The sequence below is a fragment of the Mobula birostris genome, chromosome 6, assembly GCF_030028105.1.
Source record: "Mobula birostris isolate sMobBir1 chromosome 6, sMobBir1.hap1, whole genome shotgun sequence".
Taxonomy (NCBI): Eukaryota; Metazoa; Chordata; class Chondrichthyes; order Myliobatiformes; family Myliobatidae; genus Mobula; species Mobula birostris.
In genome coordinates, this window is record NC_092375.1 from 149,828,429 (window position 1) to 149,849,799 (window position 21,371).

The window sequence follows — 21,371 nt, forward strand, 5'->3', positions numbered from 1 at the left end:
CCAAATGTGCTGATACCCTGTTCTGGAAGGTCACGGGATCAAAATGAGAGAACCAAACCTGAAAACCAAACCTTTGCAATATCACAAACAAAATAAATGATTATTTTTAAAACTGGCAGTAATACTGTGCACACCGTACCAGAAAAAAGGCTGCATTATTCAATGTGTTAAGTTTCTTCAGGTTAGAATTAACATCAGAGAAAACAAAGATTTTTTCCAAATTACCCAAGGGAAACAGTACTATTATTTTGGATACTTTGCTGAAAAATTAAATACTGTTGCAAAATCAAAGCTTATCTAACATAAGGAGAATTCACAACTTGCAACTGGGGTTAATTCATTTGCCTGAGTAATGAGGAAGCTTTCACCCAGCAACAACTTATAGTAAATTAACCAGGGCTACAGGTACATAAAACTCCGTATGTGTGGCTTTTACTTCAGACGAAGGGAGATAGGAAGCTATACTCAATCACAGCCACTCGACACGCGATATTTTGGATAATCTGGTGGGCAATTTTAATTTTTCTGTTTGCTCGGTTGGGATTTTCATTTATGAAACAGTCCCGTCTCATGGAAACCATTTGAGCTTGCCTTGGTAATAAAGGAAAAAGCTACAAATTGAACAAAATCTGATCAGAAAGCAAACTCAGGAATTTTCAAATGTCAATAGTGATACCATCTCCTTACCTTTCGTGGTGCCGTTTTATGTGTTTATGTTACGATTAAAGTGAATAAAATTTACTCATTCATTGTCGATGTATTATCTATTTAATGAAGAAGGATTTGCTTAACTTTCTATATTACAGTATGATTTGGATGAGTAAATATCAATTCCTCTATCCTGATGATTGAATGAAGCTAAGGACAGTAACAGTACAGGCTCTAGATTGCCCTTCTGTTGCTCCCAAATTAAAACTCTCCAAACAGTTAGATACCACTAGCAATCTTAATTTCCACCGTCATTCGACACTGATATTGACATTCACTTATTAAATCATAATAATACAAATTTGCTTTTCGGCTGTTGTTGGAATGGCCTTTGTGTACAGTATGCACGTCTCTAAAGAGATACCGGAAGGAAGCAAAATGCAAAAGGTTATTAAAGTTGCATTTTAATTATGTAGTGAGAAAAATGTTTTGTTTTGTTACTCCGTACGTTGACCCATTATAATCCTTCTGTCAACCACAGTGCTCAGCGACACATTGGCAGCAATTGCTGAGATAGCTCATTTGGAAACATCCAAGATGGAGACTTTAAAGTGAACGTGGCGAATTTCAGATTGTGGCTTATGTTCTGAAGCAGATTTAGCTACCAAGAGCCTCCAGAGTAAAATGAAAGCTCGCTTGAAGCTGATTAGGTCATATACCGACATATTTGGTAACTTCAATGCTGACAAGGTAGAAGCCGCCAGCCAGCTGGGAGTGCCACTGGAGAGGCCAATAATGAATTGGAGTCGAGGACTTACTGAAGCTAAGCGATAACGGTAGCCAAAAGCATGGTCAAGATCATTTAAAATTACTTTATCTAAGTAAAGACAAGGTATACGCTTTATCAGCAAAGCACTTCTGTTGACACCAGCATTGTCCTTTTACAAACTATTTCTGTTGCCTCAGTGTAGCAGTGGAGTTGCCTCTGATTTCAACAAAGCAGGTTTTGTAATCATTTGCTTGATTGACGTCTCAGACATGGATTGGCATTGGGGAAAGGAATGGGGGAGAGAGAGTGAGTGGTAGTAGGATTACTATGAATCCTATTCATGGAGAAGAGTGATTCCATAATTCTTCCCCTGACACTCCTTGGTTCAGTTTGCTCCAAACTGTTGATGGCTGTGTGGCCAAACCGTAAATGTTGCAACAAGCTTTTGACCTGAAAAAAAGAGGATGAAATATGTAATTGAGCCATAATATCATATTCAAAGAGATCCAGCAAGTAAATACTGTATATTATATAAGAAGTAAGATGGTGCTCAGTCCAATAATACTCAGTTAATAAGTGATTGGGACACTTCATTTGTGCTCAAGGCCCACAACTGAGCTCCTCATCATATAGGAGGACAATGTAAAGTACAGCTAAAAAGTCTGTCACACATAATAATCATGAACTCTCAGCCATCCGATTCTCAGTGTAAGGATGAAGGGAGGCACTAAGAACAGCTATCACAACCAAGGAATTACACTCCAACAGGCAGCATCACCTTCAATCAGGGCAAGAGTTCTGTAAAGATAAAAACAATTAGCTTTATTAGTCAAATGTACATCGAAACATACAGTAAAATGCTTCATTTTGTGTTAAATCAAATCAAATCAGTGAGAACTGTGCTGGGCAGCCCACAAGTGTTGCCATGCTTCTGGCGACAAAATAGCCTGCCCACAACATATTAAACCTAACCGTACATCTTTGGAATGTGGGAGGAAACCAGAGCACCCAGAGGAAACCCACTCATCATGGGGAGAATGTAAAAATCCCTTACAGACAGCAGTGGGTATGGAACTGTTGCTGAAAACCATTGCACCATGCCACCCATAACATTGGACAGTTTTCCAATAATATTGTAATAAAATTGAACTTGAGAACTCTCAGCCAATCCTACAGCTGAAGGAATATTTTAAGGAAACTCAGCCTAGATAGTTCAGGAAATCCAGAGATACTTTGAACATTATTTTCTTTCAGCCAATATGTTTCATGAGTCAAGAGTCAGGCATGCAGATGTCAAGATCTTTCTTTCTGACCCTAAATCCCAGACCAAGACTAAGGTTTCATAAGTTAACCTTTTAAAATTCCTTTGCAGACTATGGTTGTAATATCTTCAATGGCTACTTTACACCTGAGGGGTTCTCTGATGTTTATGTAAGCAAAAGCATATTTTTTCTTTCATAAATTTAACCTCACTAAAACATAATGTATTTGGAGTCAGCTTAGGAAATATGAGCTGGATTTAAATCTGAAAGTCATACTTCTTCACTTCCACTTTACTAATGAGATAAATATAAGCTCGTGTGTATCTGGACAGCTTAGGTTTCTGCAAAAACACACAAAATGATGGAAGAATTCAGCAGTTCAGGCAGTGTCTATGAAAGTGAATAAACAGCCGATGCTTCGGGCTGAGACCCTTCATCAGAACTCCTCACTTGAGTCCTGATGAAGAATCTCAGCCTGAAGTTTCGACAGTTTATTCATTTCCATGGATATGACCTAACCTGCTGAGTTCCTTCAGCATTTTGTGTGTGTTGCTCTGGATTTCCAGCACCTGCAGAATGTCTTGTGTTTAAGTGTCCTCTTTCAATATTACATGTTTCAGTAAGATATTGGTCTGGGTACTGAGCATAGCTTCTCAGTCTTAATGCAACCAACAGATCCCACACTGACTAGATATCATACAGGAACACTGTGATACTTATGTTAAGGCATTCCTCACCATGTCACTAATGAATCCTGTCTGGAGATATGCGTTCAAACCCCACTATTATGATTTAAATTCAGTTAGATAAATCTAGAATAAACAACATCAGTAGCAGTGACCATGAAATAGCTGATTGTTATGAAGCTCCAAATCCTTTATGGTAGGATATCTGTTGAATTTACCTACTGTTTAACAACAAGTCACTCCAAGCTCACGTCAGTGGGTTTGATTCCAGCAATCATTTCAAGAATTATTAGGGATGGACAACAAAGGCTGCTTCATCTCTCTAAACAGCCATCACTGGCCACTCTTTGTACCAGCTCCCTCTCCATGCACCCAACATAACCAATGAGACCTCCCCACCCATTCATACTCTTCTCTCCACCCTTCCATTGGGCAGAGATAGAAACATTTGAAAACACATACCACCATTCTCAAGGACAACTTCTAACTCGCCATAATAGTTAAAAGACTCTTGCATGATCCTCTTCACCAATAACGACAAACTGTTCATCTCACAAAACAGAGAGTTTTTCAAACACTGCGAGTCAGTAGCTTGAAATGTGCAAATTTCTTCCAGACATCAGCAGGGTGGCCCCAGGGACAACGCTTCAACTGACTGGGGAACTTAAAAGCAGGGGAGTAGTCTCAAAATAATGGGTTAGTCATTAAGGAATTTTTTAAAAAAACATGGAAATTTCTTCATCTAAGGTACTGAATATTTGAAATTCTCTGTCCAAGTGAGCCGCGGAAGCTTGGCCAATAAATATATATGTCTGGTACTATTAGATTTTTAGATAGTAATTAAGATAATTGTGATTAAGATAAGGCAGTAGGGCTGAGGTAAATAATCAACCATGACCTGATTTATTGGCAAGGCAGGTAGAAGGGGCTGATAAAGGCCAAATAACACAAAGCAACTCAAAACATCAACTGTCCTTTTCCCTCCACAGATGCTGTCTGAGTTCTTCTTTGTTTGCTCTGCACAAGATGCCATAGTCTACTTCAATCTCTTATTTTCTAAAAGAAAAATGGGAGAGAAGAAAAACTAAAGTTAACTTATTACATTATGAATATAATGCAAGTTTTAATCACAATTCACCATATCACTGTTACAACCTTCTTTGAATTTAACAGCAGCAATGAGCCTGAATATCTTTAAGACCAGTGAAGGAGTTAAAAGTCGTAAAGAGTATTAGCATTCCAATTAAGTTTTATTTTTGACACTTTCTTTGCAAAGACCTTCCATTGTATTCCAGCACATCACTTTAAAAATTCTTACTGATTTGTCATTCCAATTTATTTTCATATAATCACTCAGTGCAATTTGCTATTGTCTGCATTGAAAAGCAGCCATTTTCTGACTGTTCAAAGATTGAGCTATGTCAATTACACAGAAATGACTGCAGTAGGAAGGCTATAATTAAATAGCATCATTTCTTATTATACAAAACAAAATCTGTTTTCTTCTTCTATATTCCTGAAGCCATACTGTTACACCAGTTGGACTATAGCCTCTACCTCATCTTCTGCAAAGCACAATTTCTTTTCTACAACGTGCCCTGTAACAATAAAACAGTGCTGTGATATATGCACAGATGTGCCTGAAGCAGTTTCAACTATTGTATTCTTGTTTTTTTTACATTATTCTGTTTTTACAGCTATTCACAGAGCACCGTCTGATTCCTAGAAACGAGCGACATTTTCAATATGAGTTGCTATCCTCTATGACAACTGACTCCTGTGCTAGCCCTCTCCTTACGCACTTGTGAAGGAGCATAGGATCCTAGCAGCACAACACAACTTCTTATTCCCATGTTTGGTCAATGCACCAACAATGACAGGATTTAAAACAAAAGCCTGGATGAAATAAAACCAGGTTAGAGTGTAAGTCTAGTGCCGGGACTCAGAATAACTGCTGTTACACATATCAGTTCCTAAACCAAGCCTGAGCACATATACCTTCCAATACAATTGACTTGTCTTTGTTTGATCCATGTTTTGTTGTCATTTAAAAAGGAGGCATGCCCATAAGATGCTCTGTAAAATAAGTGACATGAATTTGAATATTTTTCATTTTTCTTTATAAAGTAATTCTATAATCTTTGCTTATTTAAGGAATATGCATGTTGCCATTGTGCTCAATCGTATAGAGAAGTTCGGAATTGATTCAAACTGCTAGCTCTGCCAGCATTACAGCAACTACTCATAACAGTTTTGCACAAGGTAAGTAAAAAAGATCAACTAAATCATACTGAGACCTGGGTGAGTCTAATTGTCCAGTTTACAGTTATGTTAACACCCATTTAATGTCCAGAGTGAAATGGTTATTTTTGATATGTATTCTACCTCTCGCATAATACAGTGGACCATGATTTCCAACAGATACTTAATTATGGTTGTGATGTCCTATCACCCAAGCAGCAAATGGCAATTATCATTTCTTTTCTTCGGGTAGCATAAAGGTGTAGAGTATGTTGGAAAGAGGTTTAAATACCTTCCACTCCGATGAAATGCTTAATCACAGGCAAGCCATATATCAAATGCAGTAAGTGCCACGATTTATGGAACAATCATCACTGAAACGATTGCAGAGGTATGTGGTTTATTTTGAAAGAAATGCAATAATGTTATCTAGTTAATTTAAAGGGATGGTCATAAACATATGTTGGAAAGTGCATTGAATTGAATTGGCCATGATAAAGTGGGACATGAAAGTGTAAGACCCAGAACCATATGCACTATCTGACATAGAAACTGAGAACAATATAGAGGGTTAAGGTTAGATTATGAGGACACGCAGTCCCCTTTTATTATCATTTAGTAATGCATGCATTAAGAAATGATACAATGTTTTTCCAGAATGATATCATGGAAACACATGACAAACTGACTTAAAAACCAACAAAAACCACATAATTATAACACATAGTTACAACAGTGCAAAACAATACCGTAATTTGATAAGAACAGACCATGGCATGGTAAAAGTCTCAAAGTCTCTTGAAAGTCCCATCATCTCACGTAGACGGTAAATCTCCAGCGCCGCCAACTTGCCAATGCAGCATACTGGAAGCATCCGACCACAGTCCGACTCCGAGTCCGTCCGGAAACTCCGAGCCTCCAACCAGCTCTCCGACACCGAGCACCGAGCACCATCTCTGCCGAGCACTTCAACCCCGGCCCCAGCAACAGGCAATAGGAAAAGCCAAGGATTTGGGGCCTTCGCCTTCGGAGATTCTCGATCGCGCAGTAGCAGCGGCAGCGAAGCAGGCATTTCAGAAGTTACTCCAGGTGTTCCTCCGTGCTTCTCACGACCGTCTCCATCAAATCCGGATTGTGCACAGCCCCCTAGTTAACACATAATCGATATCATTCGGAATGGCCACACACGCTGCATCGCGCCACCATCTTCTCCTCCCCCTAGGGCAAGCAGGATGAAAGATCATTTGACATTTTTTGTTCCAAGGCTTTTTAAATAGAATTACTGAATCAAGGGAAGAAGAGTAAGTCCAGTTAAGTTTTTACGATTCTTTCTTTGGGGATGATCATTGCCAAGCAATTTTGTGACATAAGACCATAAGACATAGGAGCAGAATTTGGTCCATCAAGTCTGGTCCGCCATTCAGTCACTCCCTGGCTTTCTCTCCATAACCTTTGATGCCATGTCCAATGAAGAACCTATCAAGTTCTGCCTTAAATACACTCAATGACCTGGCCTCCACGGCTGCACGTGGCAACAAAATTCCACAAATTCACCACCCTCTAGCTAAAGAAATTGACATGAAGGCTTTATCTGCAGCTTTTATGCTGTTCAGCCATTCTTAAACATCCCTTATTACTCTGTCACTTTCATCACCAATTTGTTTTCCTCTGCTCTTTATAGTTTGCCTTATTCAAATTCGGTGTAGCTTTTGCTAATATAACAATGTTTTTTAATATATTTATAGCAATATATCTCCTCCACTCTCCTCATTTGCCCAATCCTTTCGCTCAGTGATGGACAAAAACACACTCCCTGTGTCTGCAACTTCACGGCTCTGTTGGTGCCAGCCTTGCCTCTCTGAGTCTGAAGGTTGTGGTTTCAAGTTCTCCAGAGAACTGAGAACAGAAGTCTAGCCTATTACACTAGTGACAAGCAAATGCAGATGAGATGTTAAACTAAGCACCATCTGATCTCTCAAGTAACAACAATCCCTATACTCAATTCCTGATGAGTTACTATTTCACATTCAAAGTAAATTCCAAAATAAATTTATTATCAAAGTAGATGGAGGCCATAATTATAATGCCCTGGTTAAGATTTTTACTGCTAGCCTGTAGGTATTTCATTTTAGCTGTTTCTATGAAAGCAGTGTGTCTTGCCAATAGGATGTTTTGGTTTCGGCTAAAGTTAAGAAGCCCTGCTGTTCAACTTAGGATTGTTGTGTCAGCCAATCAGGATGGTGGAATCGAGAGAAAGTTCTCGAGAGGACGGGGTGGAAAGATTTGTGACAGACAGTAGTCTGGGTTTGGGGGCTTTAGGTGGCACTGCCAAGGGGGGGCAGAATGGAAGATGCTGTAGAATTCCATTGGAAGGCAAATCCCTGTTGACAAGGTGATTTGTGCAGATGAATAGCTCCAAGGAGGAATGGCCAATGCTCCTGAGAGAACGCCTGTTTGTTCGAGATGGATTTTAAGCGAAGTTTGGAATGTGATATGTGCTTTCACACAGACCATGGGTCCAGTGTGTGAGTTAAAGACAACTCCAGTATGAGCTCCAACCTTATGTGCACATTGGACTAGTTTAACTGTAATGGGCCTTTTTATTTTTTTTCTTCTCTCTTTCCTATTAACTACTCGATAAAGCTGAATTTGAAAATATACTTTCATTGTAATTTTATGTGGTGTACAATCTGTTATTTTTTGCCAACTGACAATAGTGTACGGACAGTATTTACATAGCATCCGTTGAAATCGAGATTTCTTTAATCGGAACATTACAACATTCCCATTTGATTGAACCCCAAATCATACCAACATTAGACATATATTAGACCCATTAGACCCACCCAGCCAACACACTTTTCATCCCTCTTCCCTCCGGGAGAAGGCTCAGGAGCTTGAAGACTCGTACGGCCAGATTTGGGAACAGCTTCTTTCCAACTGTGTTAAGACTGCTGAACGGATCCTGACCCGGATCTGGGCCGTAACCTCCAAATATCTGGACCTGCCTCTCGGTCTTTTTGTACTACCTTACTTTCCATTTTTCTATTTTCTATTTATGGTTTATAATTTAAATTTTTAGTAGTTACTAATTTTTACTATTTTTAATATTTAATATTTTAATCCAGGGAGCAGGAAGCGCTGAATCAAATATCGCTGTGATGATTGTACGTTCTAGTATCAATTGTTTGGCAACAATAAAGTATAAAGTATATATTATTTGTGAAAAAGGGGCATTCTCACCACTGAATCACGGGCTGTTACCAGAGCCAGCTAACAAACCAAGTTTATACACGAGCCCAGGGAAGGGGCTACATAATATATTACCACAAGATTCATTTTCTTGCAGGCATTTACAGGAAAATAAATAAATACAATAGAATTTACAAAAACAACTATTCTTAACAAAAAGGCTGACAAACATCCAATGGGGAAAAGAGGACAAGTCATGGAATTAATAAATTTAAGAAGTAAATAAATAATACTGAGCTGTAAAGTCCTTGAAAATGAATCTATAATTTGTGAAGCCAGTTCACCATTGAGGTAAGTGAAGTTATCCACACTGGTTCAGGAGCCTGATGATTGTCAGGTAATAAATGTTATTACGCTACCTGGTGGTGTGGGACCCAAGGGTTCTGCATCTCCTGCCTGATGGTAGTGGTGTTGGTGATCTGGTAACTGGGCTGGTATTGAAAGTCCTGCCATGGTTGCCCCTGAGAGTCATCTTCTGGTCTACATTTGTGGAGACACCATCCAGGAATTCTTGACTGCTGTGTGACCTGTTGTTTAAGCTGTTTGTGTGTTTGTGCCTGTGTTTAAATTAGTGTAAGGGAAAGTAACTAAAGTACTTTATTATAGAAGCCACAGGAATTAAGGTTTGGTGCAATCAAAGAGATTATCTACAAATAATGCTTGTGCTTTGAGCAGGGTGGATGTCCGAATTCCTGATTTATGGTTACTCAGAGAGCTGAGTTCTGTAAAAGTTTTGGGGGAAGTTACGCTGATTGAACGGCGTTTTGACCAATCAGCTGGTAAGGATGTCACGTCAGTCCAGACTAGCAGTGACGTGACTGAAATCGCGCTGCCTGATAGGTTGGGAGACAGAGGAGAGGCAGGGGCATTGGCAGTCCATATTTTTAGAGAAGGGGGTATGTAGCTGAGGGCGAAGACTTTAAAGACAAGTTGTTCTCATTTCTGCGAGGTGAGGGGAAAGAGCTGTCTGATGTGAAAGGTCTAAGGGGTCCTTCAGTGCCTGATTTAATTTCTGAGCTGGTTTGGGCAAATATATCACTGGTTGACAAATGCAGAAGGATATCTGTGGAGATCCAAGGTTGTTCTTGGCTGAGAGTGTTCTCTGGTGTCAAGCACAGCCCCGGTGGGGAAGAAAAATCTGAGGCTTGGGCTGAGCAGACATCTCAGTCACTGGATGCATAGCAGTGCTCAGATAATATGAGAAAACAGAGACTGATAGAAAGCTGAAAGGGTCTGGCAGCTGATATAGTGAGGTTCCTAAAGGCAGAAAACCCATTAGCCACGTTGGCTAATTACCTGCAAGCTCTGGAAGATGCTTTTGGCACAGCTGAATGTGCAGCCAGTCTGATGACGAAGTTCATCGGGAGGAAGGAGAGAAGCTGTCTGCCTACCTTTTCAGGTCGGAGACACGGCTGCGCTGTTTGTACCACAAAGAGGACATTCAACTGTCTGAGAGAAATTGCTTGAGGATGGAGCAAGTTGTGAAGGGCATGCTGTCACATGATGTGATTGCTCTACGTATTTGAATGACCCGTAAAATGTGCCCTCCTCCATCCTTTACTGAATTGCTCAGACAAGTTAGAGAGGAGGAAAACATGATTGAGAAGCAGAACGTTTCCAAAAGCCAAATAGTGCCTTCAGTGGTAGCCACTGCTGCTACAATGGCCCCTAATGCCACAGAGACGGAGCTTTTGAGATTGAAGTGGAAAGCCTTCGAGCTGAGCTGAGTCAATGTACGTCTGCTAATGTTTTAGCTAAACGTGATACGTCCATTGGGAAACCCAACCCATCCGTAGGACTTACGATGTAGAGGAAGCTGCTGGAGAAACAACCAGTATTTTCTGTTACAACCGTGAAGAAGATGGACATTTCAGGCGAGACTGTGAGGGACATGAAAATCTTTGAAGAAAAAGTCAGCGGTTCATCAAACAGAGAAGGAAAGGGGCACAACTGTGGAGGGACCCGGTAAAGGAATGGGCTGGCATTTCGGAGAGTTATGTTCCTATCAGTGTACCAAGGTAAGTATAAAGTACAGAACACTATTCCTGAAGGTTTAGTGGGACCAAGCTCTGATGTATCCATATGGATTGAGGAAGTTTATGCGAGAGCCATACTTGACACAGGTTGTCAAGTTACTTTGCTTTATAGATCCTTTTACAACAGTATTTGACACATTTACCATGGACATCACTCAGTGCCCTTGAGATTTGGGGGCTGAGTACTGATGACTACCCATACGATGATTACTCATCGTTGAAACTGGAGTTTTCAGAAGCAGATATTGGAGTACCTGAGACTATTGACACACCAGTGTTGGTCTGCCCGGATCTGATCAAAACTGGTGGAGTTTCCATTCTTTTGGGAACAAGTACTTCCATTGTGAGAAGGCTTGTGGAAGCATGTAAGGAGGGAAATGCAGAGAACTTTTTGAAAACCTTGTCCATTCACCATATGTTCAGAGTTTCTTTTGAGAAGGTGCAAGTTCGTCCTAAGCAGGGTGACGAGCAGAAACAAAGAACTGTGTGGTACACCCACTCTAAACCTGTCATGTTACGTCCTGGAGGAGTAGCTAGAGTAACAAATTTGCCAGAATGCCCAATACCTCAGCCATTCTTGTGGATGCCCTGATGATCAGGAAGAAGAGGTATATTTACCTGCAACAGTGCTAGTGAGACCTGAACTGCAGAAATCTTGGGCTGTGTATGCAAACAGGATGTTAGTGATTATCAGGATCTCCTCAGGAAGAGATGTTACCCTCAAACACTGGGTGCCAACTGCCTCTCTTTTTTCTGTGATGGTAGTGTCTAGTTTTCCAGGGATCGAGGAAGTCAACGTCAAAGTCATGCAACTTTGGTAACTCACCAATGCCTGAAGAATGGAAAAGGTATTAACTATGAAGATGTTGGAACATGAAGATACCTTCTCTACTGACAAGTCTGATGTTGGTTGCTCCAAAAGTACTTGCCACACTGTTAGAGTGACCGAGGACACACCTTGCTGAGAGAGGTTTCACCACAATCACCTGTGGAGATTGAAGAGGTTCAGCAGCACCTACTTAAACTGAAGGCAGCTAAGTTCAGTCATGGAGCAGGGGAACCTGAGCTGCTGGAAGGCATGAGTGATAGACAGGAAGAATGACAAGGAGCGGCTGAAGCTGAGATAAGGAGGTCTCAGAAAGTCAGGAAACCCCTAGCAAGGCTGTCAGAGGATGCACCTGGAAAGCAGAGTGTTATGTCCAATCCCATAGTGAGAAATGCAACTTCCATTTACAAATAGATTGGGGGTCCTGAAATCACAAAATTCATTTGAATATTGTGCTATTAATAATGGTGTAATAAGTTCTGAAGTCATGAGGACATGACTATTTTTGGTGGTGGGGGGGAGTGTAATGCCCTGGTTAAGATTTTTACTGCTAGCCGGTAGGTATTTTATTTTAGCAGTCTCTACGAAAGCAATGTGCCTTCCTGACAGGATGCTTTGGTTTCGGCTAAAGATAGGAAACCCTGTTGTTCAGCTTAGGAATATTGTGTCAGCCAATCAGGATGGTGGAGTAAGGAGAAGGCTCTAGAGAGGGCGGGGTGGAGAGATTTGTGACAGACAGTAGTCTGGGTTCGGGGGGTTTTGGCAGGAACTGCCAAGGAAGATGCCGCAGAATGCCTTTGGAAGGCAAGTCCCCTTTGCACAAAGTGCTTTGTTCAGACGAATGGCTCCAAGGAGGAAGGGCCAATAGTCCTGAGAGAGAGACCATTTGTTCAAGATAGATTTCGAGTGAAGTTCAGAATGTGGTGTGTGCTTTCACACAGACCGTGGGTCCAGTGTGTGAGTTAAAGACTCTTGTATGAACTCCGAGCTTATGTGCACATAGGACTGGTTTAACTGCAATGGGCTTTCTGAATTATTTTCCTTTTCTCTTTCCTATTAACTGTTTGATAAAGCTGAATTTGTAAGTATACTACCTTTATAATTTCTTTGTGGTGCACGATCTGTTGTTTCTTGCCATATGACAATTGTGTATGGGTAGTACTTACACAGCATTCACTCAAATTGATGTTTCTTTAATCGGAACATCACAACATTCCTGTATGGTTGAACCACAAATTATACTGACCCTAGACATACGTTTTTTTTTGTGAAAGGTGCCCCTCTCACTGCGGAGCCATGTGGCTGTTAGCAGAGCTGGCTCATGAGCTGTTTATACACGAGCCCGGGGAGGGGCTACATAATATACTACTATGAGATTCATTTTCTTGCAGGCATTTACAGGAAAATAAATAAGTACAACAGAATTTACAAAAAAAAAACTATTCTTAACAAAGGCTGACAAACATCCAACGGGAGAAAGAGGACAAGTCATGGAATTAATAAATTTAAAAATTAAATAAATAATACTGAGTTGTAGAGCCCTTGAAAGTGAATTTATAATTTGTGGAATCAGTTCAGTGTTGAGGTAAGTGAAGTTATCCACGCTGGTTCAGAGCCTGATGATTGTAGGGTAATAACTGTATTACCCTACTTGGTGGTGTGGGACCCAAGGATGACTGATGGTAGTAGAGTTGGTAGTCTGGTAGCTGGGCTGATGTTGAAAGTGCTGCCAGGGTTGCCCCTGAGAGCCATCCTCCGGTCCAGGAGTAAAAGACAGCAAGAGTCAGGCTCCTGTGACTCGGGATTTATCACCTGCTCAGCCCCAGGGTGAGCAATGGTAGTGCAGCCTGGGTGCCAGCAGATCATTGGTCCTCAGTCCACCCAGGCATGACCTGGTCTGCAGATTCACGCCATTGCAGTGACACCCCATAAGGTCAGTCACTGACCTCCCACTATTAACTCGCAGGGAGCACCGTCAGCCTTGCCCTACAGCTAGCCATGTTGGACTGATCCTTCAATTGTCTTTTGTGCCAATCTGACTCATCTGGAACAAGAATTTCCCTTGGTTCACCAAGGGCATGCTGAGGACTTAAAGCAGATGGAAGCAGTCTTCCAGCAACCTGTCTGCAGCTATAGCAGAAGATGGAGCTTTTCATTTATCTGAGGAGGTAGAAGGATGATCAGTGTCTGCCGATTCATCATCCGTTCTGGGTCCCCTATTCCTCTGCACAACTGCTTCCATCAGCACATCATTCTTCTCTTATCTTGGTGCACTGATCTCCTGAATTAGTCAGCATAGGCAGCCTCCTGCAACTCCACTGATCACCCCCAAACTTCTACCCACCACTCCCACCCACCTGGCTCCATCTCCTCTTTTTCTCGCCTCTCTTCATCTGTCTCTACCTATCACCTATCAGTCACAATCTCCCAACTCTACCCCACCCCACCTGCCTCCATCTGCCCATCTTTTCCCGTCTCTCACACAGTTCCACCGATCACCTTCCAGCCCCTGGCTCAACCCTCCCTCTCGCTTTTTGTGTACTGGCTATCTCCACTCTACACTCAGTCCTGATGCAGGGTCTCGAACTTAAACAGCAACCATGTCTCTGCTTCCACAGATGCAACCTGACCTGCTGAGTTCCTCCAGCATTTCGAGAGGTCATAAGTATAGGATGAAAGGTGAAATATTTAAGGGGAATCTGAGGGGAAACCTCTTCATAAAGAGGGTGGTGCAAGTGTGGAACAAGTTGCCTGCAGAAGCGGTCATTACAGGTTCAGTTGTAGAAGTTTGGATAGGTATGTTGTGGAAGGGGCTTTGAGGGATATAGTCCAGGTGCAAATAGGTGGAACTGGGCAGAAGATTAGGTCAGCATGGGCTAGATGGGCCAAAGGGTCTGTTTCTGTGCTGTAGTGTCCTATATCTGAGATCTGGATCATCAATTTTAAGTTATTCCATGGGGAAGGATTGGAATCACCTCCTTCAAAAAGAGATTTTGTAAAGCATGGATGCCTTGCTGTGGACAAAGGGTAACTACTGTGTATTTAATATTTCAGTTATATTGTAAATATATTGTTTGATTATGCATTCCTTTCTTGTTTACAGAATTCATTACAGGTTATATAGAAACATAGAAACATAGAAAACCTATAGCACAATACAGGTCCTTCGGCCCACAAAGCTGTGCCAAACATGTCCCTACCTTAGAGCTACCTCGGCTTTACCCATAGCCCTCTATTTTTCTAAGCTCCATGTAGCCATCCAGGAGTTTCTTAAAAGACCCTATCATTTCTGCCTCCACCACCACTACCGGCAGCCCATTCCACGCACTCACCACTCTCTGCGTAAAAAAACTTACCCTGACATCTCCTCTGTATCTACTTCCAAGCACCTTAAAACTATGCCCTCTTGTGCTAGCCATTTCAGCCCTGGAGAAAAGCCTCTGACTATCCACACGATCAATGCCTCTCATTATCTTGTACACCTCTATCAAGTAACTTCTCATCCTCCGTTGCTCCAAGGAGAAGAGGCCAAGTTCACTCAACCTATTCTCATAAAGCATGCTCCCCAATCCAGGCAACATCCTTGTAAATCTTCTATGCACCCTTTCTATAGTTTCCACATGCTTCCTGTAGTGAGGTGACCAGAACTGAGCACAGTACTCCAAGTGGAGTCTGACCGGGGTCCTACATAGATACAACATTAACTCTCTGCTCTTGTACGCAATCCCATGATTGATGAAGGCCAATGCACTATATGCCTTCTTAACCACAGAGTCAACCTGCATAGCAGCTTTGAGTGTCCTATGGACTCAGATCCCAAGGTCCCTCTGATCCTCCACACTGCCAAGAGTCTTACCATTAATGCTATAATATATAAGAAGTACATGAATGGCATACATCATTACAGCACCACGTCAAAAGTACATGCCACACTAAAGAAAAAGAAACTAAGCACATGTATCTCAAGCTCCTGTGTCTTTCTTAAGATTAGTTACAAAACATAACTGTGGTGACAAATAAGTTTTATAATTAACCAGACATGACTACGTACCTGTTAAAGCATAGCGCGTTTTTTCTTCACAGGGGAAGAGAGACGTACAAGTTTTTTAAAAAATGTGCAGCACATTTTGCTTTGGAAAGGGAGAGAGATGGTTGAGTTTTAAAAGAGGCAGAAAACAGACAAAATTCACAGGTTCATAAATAGTGATTACCGGGTGATAACACTTAAAAAAAAGCAGAAATTGCTGGCTACATAGGAAAGATAGATATGTTCAATTTCACAACAGTTAACTGGATGATGTATACTGAATGGATTTAGCAGTATTTTGAATTAAATGAATAGCTAATAAAAAGAGAGTGCCAGTATTACTGAGTGCAATAGGTGAAAAAGCATACAGTTTGCAGAGAACTTTAACTGCTCCAATCAAGCAGCCAAAATTAGCTTTCTGATATCATTAACATTTTGTAAGAACATTTAGAGCCAAAACTATTTTGTAGCACGGAGCTACAAAAAAAAAACAGAATTTGGGATACAACTGGATGATTCAACTGTGCAAGACAATGAGGCATTGCCAATGACATATGTACGGTTTAACAAAAGTGGAAAAAGTTTATGAAGAGATTCTCTCTTGTAAAAAAAATAAAAACAAATATCATTGGAGAATCAATCTACAATGAACTCAAAATGTATATTGAGGATACAAGTATTCCAATTAGGAATATAATTTCTTGTGCAACAGATGATAGGCTGTCATGTTGGTTTAGTAGCGTTTATGAAAAAAGAAATTCCAAGTCTGTTTGCAATCCATTGTGTAATTCATTGTCAACATCTCACAGCCAAAAACTTCAGCCAGTGACTTTTTTCAAGCATGACTCTTGTAATATCTGCTATCAACAAAATTAAAGTTTATTCATTAAATAGCAGAATGTTTTGCAGTAAAGCCAAGATAACGATGAAGAGTTTGAATGCTTGCTTCTTCACACTGAAGTGCGTTGGCTGTCAAAAGGCAGCTGCTTAAAACATTTCTTTCATCTTTTTGACACTATGGTTGAATTTTTGCTCACAGTCGACAAGAGCTTGAGAAACAAGATTAAACTACATGGAGATGTGGCAGATCTAACCGATTGGTATGACAAAATGAACATTCTAAATATGAAACTGCAGGGTGAGAATTTCAATTTAATCCAGGCAAAAAGTGCACTGTCCATTTTTATCAGAAAATTGAAAATATATATAAGCAGAACAGTGGGAGGAGAATGTTCTCATGGTTTCCCTGTATGGAAGGTAAGGCATTCTCTTTCACAGATGGTGATTTGTAAGAGTACTGCTTACACCTGCAGTCACTGAAAGATTTTCAGCATAATTTCAGGGAAAAATCTGGAAATTCTTTGCAAGGTGGAAGAATGGGAAGAGAGCTTGAAAGAAGAAATTATCAAAATTCGGAATGATGAAGAAGCAAAAACACTTTCAAAAATGTCTGCTTTTGTGGAATGTGGCTGCATTGTCATAGGATCTTTTCTGGTCTTTGTAGAAGAGACAAATTGCTCTACATTGCATTTCCATCCTCCTACCTTGTTTAAAGAGACTTCACTGCAGTGAATCACACACTCAGAAAAAACAGATACCGCTTGGACATTATTATGTGTCAGGACTTAAGGTTTTTGCTGTCACAACTTGAACCAGATATTTCAACTCTTGCTAAAAACCATCAAACTCAAGGATCACATTGACATATTGAAGCTGCTGTACAGCGCACAGGTACTGAGTAAGCTAGGTTTAAAGACAAATAAAAATTTAAAGCAAAATCATTTTTCTCATGTTAGCATATGGTAGACATGTTTTTACACTATATTGTGCCTAAGAGGGTCATTGGCAAGTATGAAGGTGCTTTAGAGAGGTGTTGGACTAAGAAAGGTTGGGAAACACTGATTTATATTTCATAAGTGGAATCAAAATGAAGGGGAATCCATTTCAGTCCATGTGGTTGCACTGAAGAAATTGTCCAAGCATTGTCAGTTCAGTGATGGGCTTAATGATTCACTGAGGGATCATTTAATTTGTGGAATCTTACAAGAAAGCATTAAAAATGGCTCCTAACTGTATCACAACTCACATTCAAAAGAGCAATGAAAATCACTGTATCAATGGAAACAGCAGCCAGAGACACAATTGAGTTGCAGTCAGGAAGGAAAGCGAGCATGAAGAAAATTGCAACATCTAAACAGAAACCTGCCTGGCCGAACAAATTGCATTACCACTGTGGCAGGGGCTCACATACACCAGACCAATGCAGATTTAAGGGCAAAACTTGCAGAATTTGCAACAAAGTAGGGCGTATGCAAATAGTATGTCAGGCAGAGAAAAATAAATGGATTGTACAGGGTAGAAAAAAAAAGATAAAAAGTCAAGTTGTAATACTGGGTGTCCAAAACTATGAGAACCATTTTCTGCTGTCCCAGAGTCAACTCCTACAAACACCACAGAGGAGGCCCCAGAACCTGAGATGGTTTCACAGCCACAAGTCTCACCAGCCAAGCAGAGTGACACCCCACCCCTAACTTGTCAGGAAATATGTTATCCCACAAGAGTAAGAAATCCTCCACAGTGATTAAATCTTCAGGGCTGAACGGCAACACATGCGATAAAGTCTGATTTGTTCAGCGAAAGATGGCAAATGATAGTGTTTGATCTGAAGTTTAATTCAGCAGTTGAGCAGTGCATGATCTCTGATTCTTTCTCAGAAAACTATTTAAGTTACCAACACATAATCAAGTCTAGGCTGAGAACATTGTTCCAAATTGGTTTACTGCTGGCACCACCTGAAAGGGAGTGAAGCTGTAATCATCTGGAACATTTATAACTTTCCATTTTCATAAATAATATACAATTTTGTCAGTAATCCTGTAAACATTATAATCCTATTGAATACTATCTGCATCTCTATATTTAAAGAATTTAAGATTTTAAACTGGGCCGTGATGCAGGTCCAATTGTACATTTCACAGACTATAAAATGTAGCTTTGGTTTTAGCAGTACAGCAGAAATTAAATTAACTGGTCATTTTTGGAACAACCCCAAGCATCCTGATGCCATTTAGGATGAAGTTTATCAGCTTTGCAGGTGCTTAAGTTAATGGACTGAACATGGAGTGAGTATAGCAAGCAATTTTCTTGCACCGAAAAGAACACTCGAAAGCAGTAATGATTATTTGATGGTGCCACTAACCTAAGCTTCAATCGCTGCGAGGTAATTTAGAAAAAATTCCAGATTATCAAGGATTTACAATGAATTGCTGGACAAATCAAGGCACGGCCCAACACCTTAAGTGCAGGCATTTTTATTAACAAGAGGAATTTTATTCACATTCCAACCAGTCCTATTTTTAACTGCATCCAAACCCACTTGTCTTTCTCCATATGTAATCGGCAACCCACCTCTGCATTTACACTGTAAACTATGGACAGACATGGTAAGATTCCTGTCTTGATGTCCCCACCACACCCTATCCCCATTCAGAACCTATGAATTTCCATTGACAAGAACCAAAGTGAAAGATCTCACCTCTAGTATATCTATAACAAATTCTACCTCCCATTTCATATGAGTTCTTTGGTGACATTTAAGGTTAAATAAAGCCCTGTTGATCTATTGTATTTTGCTCCTATTGAGGGGGAATGAAATTATGTGTAATACAGAGGTAAAGGTGTGTAAAACGAGTAATTTTCACTTCTTTTGTTAGAATCTGGGCTTCATGAATATGAGGTTAAATCCTAGTGTAACACATTGGTAAATGAAAAACAGTTTCTAAACATGGATGATACAAAAAGGAGGTGATATGTCAGAGTGAAGGGTTACATTGATCTTTAAAGGGCCAGCACATTATCGTGGGCTGAAGGGCCTTCACTGCGCTGCAGTGCTGTTCATTAAAATCACCCTGACGTTTCTGAAATGTTCAGACTAAAGTTATTATTAAAGTACATATATGTTACCATTTATGTACTTTAATAATACCCTGAGATTCATTTTCTTGCTTGTATTCGCAGTAGACACATAGAATCAATGAGAAACACTACACAAACAAAAGACAGACAAACTAACAAGGTGCAAAAGAGGACAAACTGCGCAAATACAAAAATAATAAATAAATAAATGCGTGATACTATTGCGAAGGTGACTTGTAGAGTCCTCGAACATGAGTCCATAGGTTGTAGAATCTATTCATTGTTGAGGTACAGGGGCCTCGGACTCACACTACCAGATTGGGAACAGTTATTACCCCACCCCAAGCCATTAGGCTCTGGAACCAGTGAGGACCATTTCATTCACCTTCGCTTTCCCCATCACTGAATTGTTCCTACAACCGATGGACTAACTTCAAGGGTTCTTCATCCCATGTTCTCGACACTTACTGGTTTTTCCCTCTCTCTCTCTCGTATTGCCGCTGTTTGCTATCCTTTGTACATTGGATGCTTGTTCGTTATGGTGGTTGCGGTCCTTCATCGATTCTATTATGGTTCCTTGAATTACTGAGTATGCCTGCAAGATAAGGGATCTCAGGTTGGTATATGGTGACATATATGTACTTTGATAATAAATTGACTTTGAACTTTGAACTTTTATCCATATTGATAAAGAGCTGCTGGTTGAATGGTAGTAACTGTTCCTGAACTTGCTGGTGTAGGACCCAAAGCTCCTGTACCTCCTTCCTGATGGCAGCAGTGAGAAAAGATCATGGACTGGATGGTGAGGGTCTTTGTAAATGCCCTCCATGGAAGGATAACTTGGGGTCCTTACCCAGTTTGACAAATGTGATCCCAGTCCGTCACCAATTTTATTGGCTTCATGTCATGCTCTGATAACCATCTCAGTTTTATTAAATCAGTTGTTCAGGAAGTCCTACAATCAACTGAAATTCAAAGGAAAATGTTGGATGCTGAAAATTTGAAATTTCTCTTGAAATTTGAATACTCCCCTTTTCTTCATCATCAGGTAAACGAGGATGAATATTAAATTCTAGTGTTGGAAAGTAACGTTCCTTCTTTTCATTGGCATTCAGCACATTTTCCGAGCTGCACAAATATAACGGGAGACCAGGAAAAAACACTTGCGTTTATATTATGCATCCAAAATAGATGTTCCACGAGACTTCCCAGTAGCATAATCTGTTGGGAAGGACTTAGAGAAAGTCAATAAAAACAGAGAGAAGAGATGAATTTTGAAGCTGCTTTTAAAGTGGGAAAGTTTGGTTGGTGGAAGGGTGCAGGGAGAGTATTACAAGATGTGGAGGCAAGTCAGAAAGCAACACCAGCGTCAGTGCAGGGGCCAGGGTGTATGTTCAATGGTATAATTGGGAATCAGAGCATTGGTGCTTAGGTGCTTAGGGGTGGAGGAGGTTGCAAAGATGGGGATGGGTGAAGGTACAGAAGAATGTGTAAAACTTGGCAAAGACTGTAAGCCAATTCGTTTAAAGACTGGGAGCAAATGGAGGTTGACAATAGGAACTAACATCATTCCAATCAGCACACAGAAAGTTACTGCTCTCTTTAGATACTGGAAGATATTTGGTAAGTCAAACTAACAAGTGGAATGTATTAAACATCCTACAAGAGGAATGGGATTCCTGTGTAGCAATTAGTACAAACCTTTACAG